Below are 8,408 nucleotides of genomic sequence, written 5' to 3'. Positions count from 1 at the left end.
GCTAACCACTGTGCCACCATGCTGCCCATGCACTGTGCAATGTGTTACTGACCCACACGGAGCAGAAAAGATGGTAGAAATAATGTGCATTTATGTAGTGTCTTATTAAACACCTTGAATTACCACTGAAAGGCGATGACATGGATAAATGCAGCAGCCGGTTTGGCACTCAGTCAGATCCACCAGAAGTGAATAAGATAAATGACCAGTCAGTCTGTTGATTGAGGGAGGAATATTGACCATAAAAACAAGACAGCTCCTGGTGGGCCCCAACTGGTGCCATGGGATATTTTAAAACTACTGATACAGCAGACAACACCTCAAAGTAATATCTCAACATGGGGACAGTATTGTAGGCAATTAGCCCTGATTGTATCGGCACGCCTGCCCCAAAATCAGGGCGGGGAGGGTGGGGGGGGGGGGGGGGGGGTGGTGGATGGGGAGGGGGGGAGGTTCACAGAACGGCATTTTCGGGCCTCGGGCGTGATCTTACGAGCCTGGGTGGGCGTGCCAGTAAAATTTCCGGCCACTGTCACACTCCTCAATTATGATTTGATTTGATTTGATTTATTATTGTCACATGTATTAGTATAAAATGAAAAGTATTGTTTCTTGCGCGCTATTCAGACAAAGCATACCATCCATAGAGATAGGGGAGAGTGCAGAATGTAGCGTTACAGTCATAGCTAGGGTGTAGAGAAAGATCAACTTAATGAATTAAAACATTGTTAGAGAGTTTAAGAGAGTTAGAATAAAGTTTTAGAAGGATAGAACGAGAGTAAAAGATAAAATTAGAAGGTATGCTGGGCACAGCTCGCAAGAAGTCGCCACGCTCCGGTGCCATCTTGCTGTGCTAACTCTGTTATGAGGTCCATGATGTGGAGATGCTGGCGTTGGACTGGGGTGGGCACAGTAAGAAGTCTCACAACATCAGGTTAAAGTTCAACAGGTTTATTTGGAATCATGAGTGACTCACCTGTTGAAGGAGCAGTGTTCTGAAAGCTTTAGATTCCAAATAAACCTGTTGGACTTAAACCTGGTGTTGTGAGACTTCTTACTGTTATGAGGTAGCAGCTGAGATTTGACGCCTACAGTGAGTATTGATAACACCACCTTTTAACTCAGAGATGATTTCTCACAACAGGATTGTTGAGAAAAGATTATAACAGTGACTACGGACCCGATTTTACCATTGCATCGCGTACGAAAATGGGCACGAAAACTTGGCAAAGTCGGGTATGAAGCGATTAGCGCGATTTGTGCCCGCGTCCACGCAGATCCCCACTTTACCAAAGCCCGAAAATGGCCGCGATCGGAACCACGCCCGAAAGGGGCGCAACGTCAATTTAAATGCATTTGCACGCATTTAAATTGAATTAATAGGCTGCCCGCCCAACTTTGCCAGCACTTCCCCCTTTACCATCGCGTTCGCCCGTCCAGATTCGGCGCAAAACAGACCTGCTCGGTCTGTTTCGGGCGCTCCAGCTTCCGAGGAGGTAAGTTCAGAGCTTCCAATGGCTCTCTGACTCAGATTGTTGGGGGGTTGAGTTGGGGGAGGGAGGCGGGTCAGATCATTCTCTGGTGGGGGGAAGGGAGAAGGAGGCAGGGCAGATCTATCTCAGATGGGAAGGGGGAGGAGGGAGGCCCGATGGTTCTCTGGTCGGGGGGGGAAGGAGGGAGGCCCGATCATTCTCTGGTGGGGAGGGTGGTTGAAGGGAGGGCCAGATCTTTCTCTGGTGGGGGGGGGGGGGGGGGAGGAGAGGAGGAGGGCCAGATGGATCTCTGGTGGGGGAGGGGGAGGAGGAGAAAGCCAGATGGATCTCTAGGAGGAGGGAGGTGGGCCAGATGTATCTCTGGTGCGGGGGTTGGGGGGCAGGGACAGGGAGGACCGCTGCCACTCTGTGGGCAATCGGTGGGGGGGTAAGGGAGTCCACTGCCACTCTGCGGGCGATCGGTGGGGGCGCGAGTGGGGCAGGGGGTTGCAATCGGTCTGGGTGAGTGGGGGTGGATAGATAAAGGGGACAGTTATGTTGTGGGGGTGGGGCAATATCTGTGGGGGCCATCGCTCCTGCTTTTTGCTCCTGGGCCGTTTTGTCCGTTTTTTGTGGCCTGGGAGCGATGTGGCAGGGGAGTGTTTTTCACATTTTTTTTACACTGCGCATGCGCAGTTGAAGGCTCCGATCAGACAAGCAGTGTTTCGGATGTGATAAGCCCCGCCCACAGCGCGATTCAGACCCACGATTTTTTTTTTCAGTCTAAGTGCGTATGGAGGCGCCTAAAAGCAGATTTCCAAGTCGGATCTGAATTGCGCCCAGATTCAGCACTTAGAATCAAAATGGTAAAACCACCCCCTACATGTCAATCGTACCTCATAGGGTCAGGGATTCATTACAGCACAGAAAGAGGATATTTGGCCCTAAAAATGGGCTGCAGATCATTTTGGGATGTCGTGAGGTTGTGACAGCTACAACAAAAGTATCTGCACTGAAAAACATTTCTTCCTTCCTTGCTAGGATTGGCCTTCATCCGTGCCCATTATATTTGGTGCCTCCTCTAGCGTTCAATGCTTTCACGATGTGAGTCTGCTTGCTATTGATGCTCACTGTGCTTGATAGGCTAAGCCTTCATGTGAAGTCAGGAGAAAAGAAAAGAAAGCAGTCGCAAGAGCTGGAAACGAGAGCCGAAATACAGAGTGGACATTTTGAAGCACTGTGTAAAACTCTTGGAAACAAAGTCCATTCACACATAGAAACTAGTGTCATTTCTGCCTAACTGCAAGATATAAAATGTGCACTGTGTGTGTTGCCAGCACTGCTGAGATGGTTACTGGGGATTGCTTCTTGCATGCACAGTGCTCCGTGCATGCAGAGAGCAGTTGCTGATATCATTCTAAAGCATTCAGGGTGAAAAACTGCCAGAATTTGCTCATGCATCAGATGCTTGTTCCCTTCAGTGACTGAACAGCGGCCTTGCGGCCTAATGGATACAGTATAAATGGACTACAGTATAAATCATGATGTTAGTGGAGAATCGCAGGTTCAAGTCCTACCCATAGTCATGTCACATATACAGAATCATAGAATCCCTACAGTGCAGAAAGAGGCTGTTCAGCCCATCAAGTCTGCAATGACAACAGTCCCACCCAGGCCCTATCCCTGTAACCACACACATTTACCCCACTAATCCCTCTAACCTACGCATCCCAGGACACTAAGGTGCAATTTACTATGGCCCATAACATAAGCGAGCACTCGGATTTGAACCGAGGACCTCTTGATCTGCAGTCAAATGTTCTACCGCTGAGCTATACCCTCTGAGTTATACATATCTGGTTCTAAATCATGTTCCCACTCATGAGTTGAAGGCGCTGATTTTTCTGCAAAATTTTTTTTTTGTTCTTTCACTGGATGTGTGTGTCACTGGCCAGGCCAGCATTTATTGCCCATCCCTAATTGCCCTTGAGAAGGTGATGGTGAGCTGCCTTCTTGAGTCGCTGCAGTCCATGCTGTGAAGGTACATCCGACAATGCTGTTCGGGAGGAAGTCCTGGGGTTTTGGCCCAACGACTGTGGAGGAATGGTGATATAGTTCCAAGTCAGGGTAGCGTGTGGCTTGGAGGGTTATTTGTAAATGACAAAGTTCCCATGCCCTTGTCCTTCTAGGCGGGTTTGGAAGTTGCTGTTGAAGAAGCCTTTGTGAGTGCCTGCAGTGCCTCTTGTAGATGGCACACACGCTGCCACATTGTCGATGGTGGAGGGAGTGAATGTTGAAGGTGATGGATGCAGTGCCAGTCAAACTAGTTGCGTTGTTCTGGATGGTGCCGAGCTTCTCGGATATTGTTGGCCTGCACCCATCCAGGCAAGTGAAGGGTATTCAATCACACTCCTGACTTGTCCCTTGCAGATAGTGGACAGGCTTTGGCGAGTCAGGATATGAGTTAGTCTCCATAGGATTCCCAACATCTGCCCTGCTCTTGTAGCCACAGTATTTATTTAGCTGATCTAGTTCAGTTTTGGATCCATGGTAATTTCCGGGAAGTTGAGGGTCCGGGTTTGGTGATGGTAGTGCCATTGAATGTCAAGGAGAGATGGTTTGATTCACTCTTGTTGGGGATGGTTATTGTCTGGCACTTGTGTGGTGCAACTGTTACCTGCCACATACTGGTCCAAGCCTGAATGTTGCTCAGGTCTTGCTATGTATTTGGCACATGGGCATGGACTGCTCCAGTCTCTGTAGAGTTGTGAATTGTGCTGAACATTGGGCAATCATCAGCAAACATTCTCACTTCTGGCCTTATAGAAGAAACATAGATGAAACATTGAAGATAGGCGCAGGAGGAGGCCATTTGGCCCTTTGAGTCTGCTGTGCCAGTCATCACGATCATGGCTGATTGTCCAACTCAATAGCCTAATCCTATAGAAACATATGGTGGAAGAAAGTGGCTGAAGCTGGTTGAGCTTAAGAGACTACTTTGATCAACTACTGCAGTGATGTCCTGGATAGAGATGATTCACTTCCACCAATTGCAACCATCTTCCTTTATGCCGGCTGTGACTCCAACCATTGGAGAACCTTCCCTCTGATTCCCTTTGACTCCAGTTTTGCTCGGGATCCTTGATGCTGCGCTTGGCCAAATGCTGCCTTGAGGTCAAGAGTCGTCACTCTCACCTCATCTCTGGAGTTCAGCTCTTTTGTCTGTGTTGGAACATAGGAAGTAATGAGGTCAGGAGCTGAGTGGCTCAGGCAGAACCCAAACTGAGCATCAGCGATCAGATTATTGCTGAGTTGGTGCTGCTTGATAGCACTGTCGACAACCTCATCCATCACTTTGTTGACGATAGAGAGAAGATGGCAATTGGCTGGGTGGGATTTGTCCTGTGTTTTGCAGACAGGACACATCTCGGCACATTTCCACATTTCCAGGCAGCTGCCAGTGTTGTAGCAACACTGGAACAACTTGGCTATGGGCACAGCTATTTCTGGAGCACAAGTTTTCAGTACTATTGCCGGAATGTTGTCAGGGCCCACAGCCTTGGCAGAATCGTGCCTTCAGCCATTACTTGAAGTCACATGGAGTGAATCATAACAGCTGAAAACAGGCAGCTGTGATGCTGGGGCTCTGAGGAGAAGATGGATCATCCACTTGGCATTTTTGATGAAGATGGCTGCAAATGCTTCAACCGTGTCTCTTTCACCTCTGTATTCAGCTCCTCAACAATTGAGGATAAGAATATTTGTGGAGCTTCCTCCTCTAGTTCATTATTAATTGTCCACCACCATTCGCAGCTCAATGTGGCAAGACTGCAGAGCTTGGATCTGATGTGTTGGTCGTGGGATCTGTTACGAGGCGGAGGTGATTGTTCCCTTGGCCCAATTTTGGAACCACCCAAAGGGATATCTCGCCTCGTAATTTTATACGAATGCGTGTGAGGGAGTATGAAGCTACTGGTTTTGGTAAATTAAAGCAGGATCGGACACTCTCTATCATGAACAATTAACAGGTTTTTATTTTAAAACTAGTGACAACCTTATTAAACCAATTAACAAACTGAATAAACTATCCAATAGAATGCTGTTCAAATTACAAGACTCATTCAGGAATAATAAGATAAATCATTACAGAAATCCAGGTAATACAATACCAGGTGTCTGTTGAAAGTATGAACTTTCTTGAGATGCTCTCGTCTGGAACACTTACTGAGTTGGTATCACTTTCTTTTTAGATGGCGATTTTCTAATAATATATATATATTAAACTGCAGGATTCTCTATAAGAGAGCCTCGCCACTCCCTCTTCCTGACTAAAGTTTACTCTAAACGTTATTTCCCCTTGCCCGAGTTTAAATACCTGGAATTACTGCACAGTATTCCTGTGATCTGAGTGGCTTGCGGCTGCCAGAAACACTCACATCTGAATTCGATTGGCCCTGTGTCTCTGCGTGCTTGCTTTAAATTCATTGGTCCAATTCAAAAGCCTGTTTTGCTATGCTGGAACACTAGCTGCTGAGCTTTTGACACAATATTAGAAAATTAGCTTCTGCAGCCTGCTTTCTGCAGTTTAAAATTCCAAGCACAAAGATACATGCTTTTAAAGAGACAATGCTACATGATTTCTTTGATTTCGCGTTTCTTTTGACTATTTACATTTGTCAAACACTACATTTTTAACCTTACTTAACAGATCTCTTAGCACTCCATCGCTTGCTGCTTCCACTGTTTGGCACACTTCCTGTGTTATCATAGAGTCATAGAGGTTTACAGCATGGAAACAGGCCCTTCGGCCCAACTTGTCCATGCCGCCCTTTTTTTTAAAAACCCCTAAACTAATCCCAATTGCCTGAATTTGGCTCATATCCCTCTATACTCATCGTACCCATGTAACTATCTAAATGCTTTTTAAAAGATAAAATTGTACCCGCCTCTACTACTACCTCTGGCAGCTTGTTCCAGACACTCACCACTCTCTGTGTGAAAAAATTGCCCCTCTGGACACTTTTGTATCTCTCCCCTCTCATCTTAAACTTATGCCCTCTAGTTTTAGACTCCCCTACTTTTGGGAAAAGATATTGACTAGCTACCTTTTCTATGCCCCTCATTATTTTATAGACCTGTATAAGGTCACCCCTCAGCCTCCTCGGCTCCAGAGAAAAAAGTCCCAGTCTATTCAGCCTCTCCTTATAACTCAATCCATCAAGTCCTGGTAGCAACCTAGTAAATCTCTTCTGCACTCTTTCTAGATTAATAATACCCTTTCTATAATAGGGTGACCAGAATTGCACACAGTATTCTAAGTGTGACCTTACCAATGTCTTGTACAACTTCAACAAGACGTCCCAACTCCTGTATTCAATGTTCTGACCGATGAAACCAAGCATGCCGAATGCCTTCTTCACCACTCTGTCCACCTGTGACTCCACTTTCAAGGAGCTATGAACATGTACCCCTAGATCTCTTTGTTCCGTATCTCTCCCCAACGCCCTACCATTAACTGAGTAAGTCCTGCCCTGGTTCAATCGACCAAAATGCATCACCTCGCATTTTTCTAAATTAAACTCCATCTGCCATTCGTCGGCCCACTGACCCAATTGATCAAGATCTTGTTGCAGTTGGAGATAACTTTCTTCACTGTCCACTCTGCCACCAATCTTGGTGTCATCTGCAAACTTACTAACCATGCTTCCTATGTTCTCATCCAAATCATTAATATAAATGACAAGTAACAGTGGGCCCAACACTGATCCCTGAGGCACACCACTGGTCACAGGCCTCCAGTTTGAAAAACAACTCTCTACAACCACCCTCTGGCTTCTGTCAAGAAGCCAATTTTGTATCCATTTAGATACCTCACCCTGGATCCCATGAGATTTAACTTTATGCAGCAACCTACCATGCGGTACCTTGTCAAAGGCCTTGCTAAAGTCCATGGAAACAACATCAACTGCACTGCCCTCATCTACCTTCTTGGTTACCCCTTCAGCGTTGCCGTGATGTTGCAGCGGTTACATGTAAAACTATATGTTTCAGCAGTTTTGGCCATTTATTTCTCACTCATCTTTGTATTTTGTTTAGTTTCTGACAACTAAACAGAATCTAACTCACCCTGATAAGTTGTTAACGATTAGGGTGTCAGCTATGCCAGCGTTGGTAGCACTCTCGCCTTTGCCACCAAGTTCGAGGGCCTTGTGTTCACACTATTTGTGCTTCTAGACTGTGAACAAATGAATAGCACCATCTTTCTTACTGGCAGCTGCCTGAACTGTTGCTGGCAGTGACATTTCACTCGCAGGCCGCCAACTTACTGGCCATTCACGCCACACTCCTGCTGCAGCAAAGTCGGAGAATTGGGCGCCCAACCAAATCTCTGCTAACTGCAGCAGGATGGGAACCCCCCCACCCCCACCCACCCCCCTCTCTCCCTTGGGTTATTTGTACAATGGGCATCCTGAAACCCATTGTACAAAGAACCCCCAGCTTTTGTCAGGACACTACGGACTTCCTACAGAAACTCAGCGCACATGGAGCAGTTAAACCAGGAGAACTCCTCGTCACAATGGATGTCTCAACATTCTACACCAGCATCCCCCACGATGATTGCATTGCTGCAACTGCCTCTATACTCAACGCCAACAACTGCCAGTTTCCAGATGCAATTTTACAACTCATCCGCTTCACCCTGGACCACAATGTCTTCATGTTCAACAACCAGTTCTTCATCCAGATACACGGAACAGCCATGGGGACCAAATTCGCACCTCAATATACCAACATCTTCATGCACAGGTTCGAACAAGACCTCTACACCGCACAGGACCTTCAACCGATGCTATACACTAGATACATCGATGACATTTTCTTCCTTTGGACTCATGGCGAACAATCACTGAAACAAATATATGATGACATCAACAA

The 8,408-nt window shown here is 46.7% G+C and overlaps 1 non-coding gene across 1 annotated transcript; it reads right to left on the bottom strand.

Moving 5' to 3' along the window:
* Positions 1 to 3,242: 3,242 nt before the first annotated feature.
* On the bottom strand, positions 3,243 to 3,314 carry trnac-gca (transfer RNA cysteine (anticodon GCA)). Its single transcript has one exon. It is a non-coding gene; the product is annotated as a tRNA-Cys (tRNA).
* Positions 3,315 to 8,408: the final 5,094 nt, after the last annotated feature.

The sequence above is a fragment of the Mustelus asterias genome, chromosome 6 (assembly GCF_964213995.1).
Source record: "Mustelus asterias chromosome 6, sMusAst1.hap1.1, whole genome shotgun sequence".
Lineage (NCBI taxonomy): Eukaryota > Metazoa > Chordata > Chondrichthyes > Carcharhiniformes > Triakidae > Mustelus > Mustelus asterias.
The sequence above is the reverse complement of the archived record's forward strand: the minus strand, read 5'-3'. Positions and strand labels throughout refer to the sequence as shown.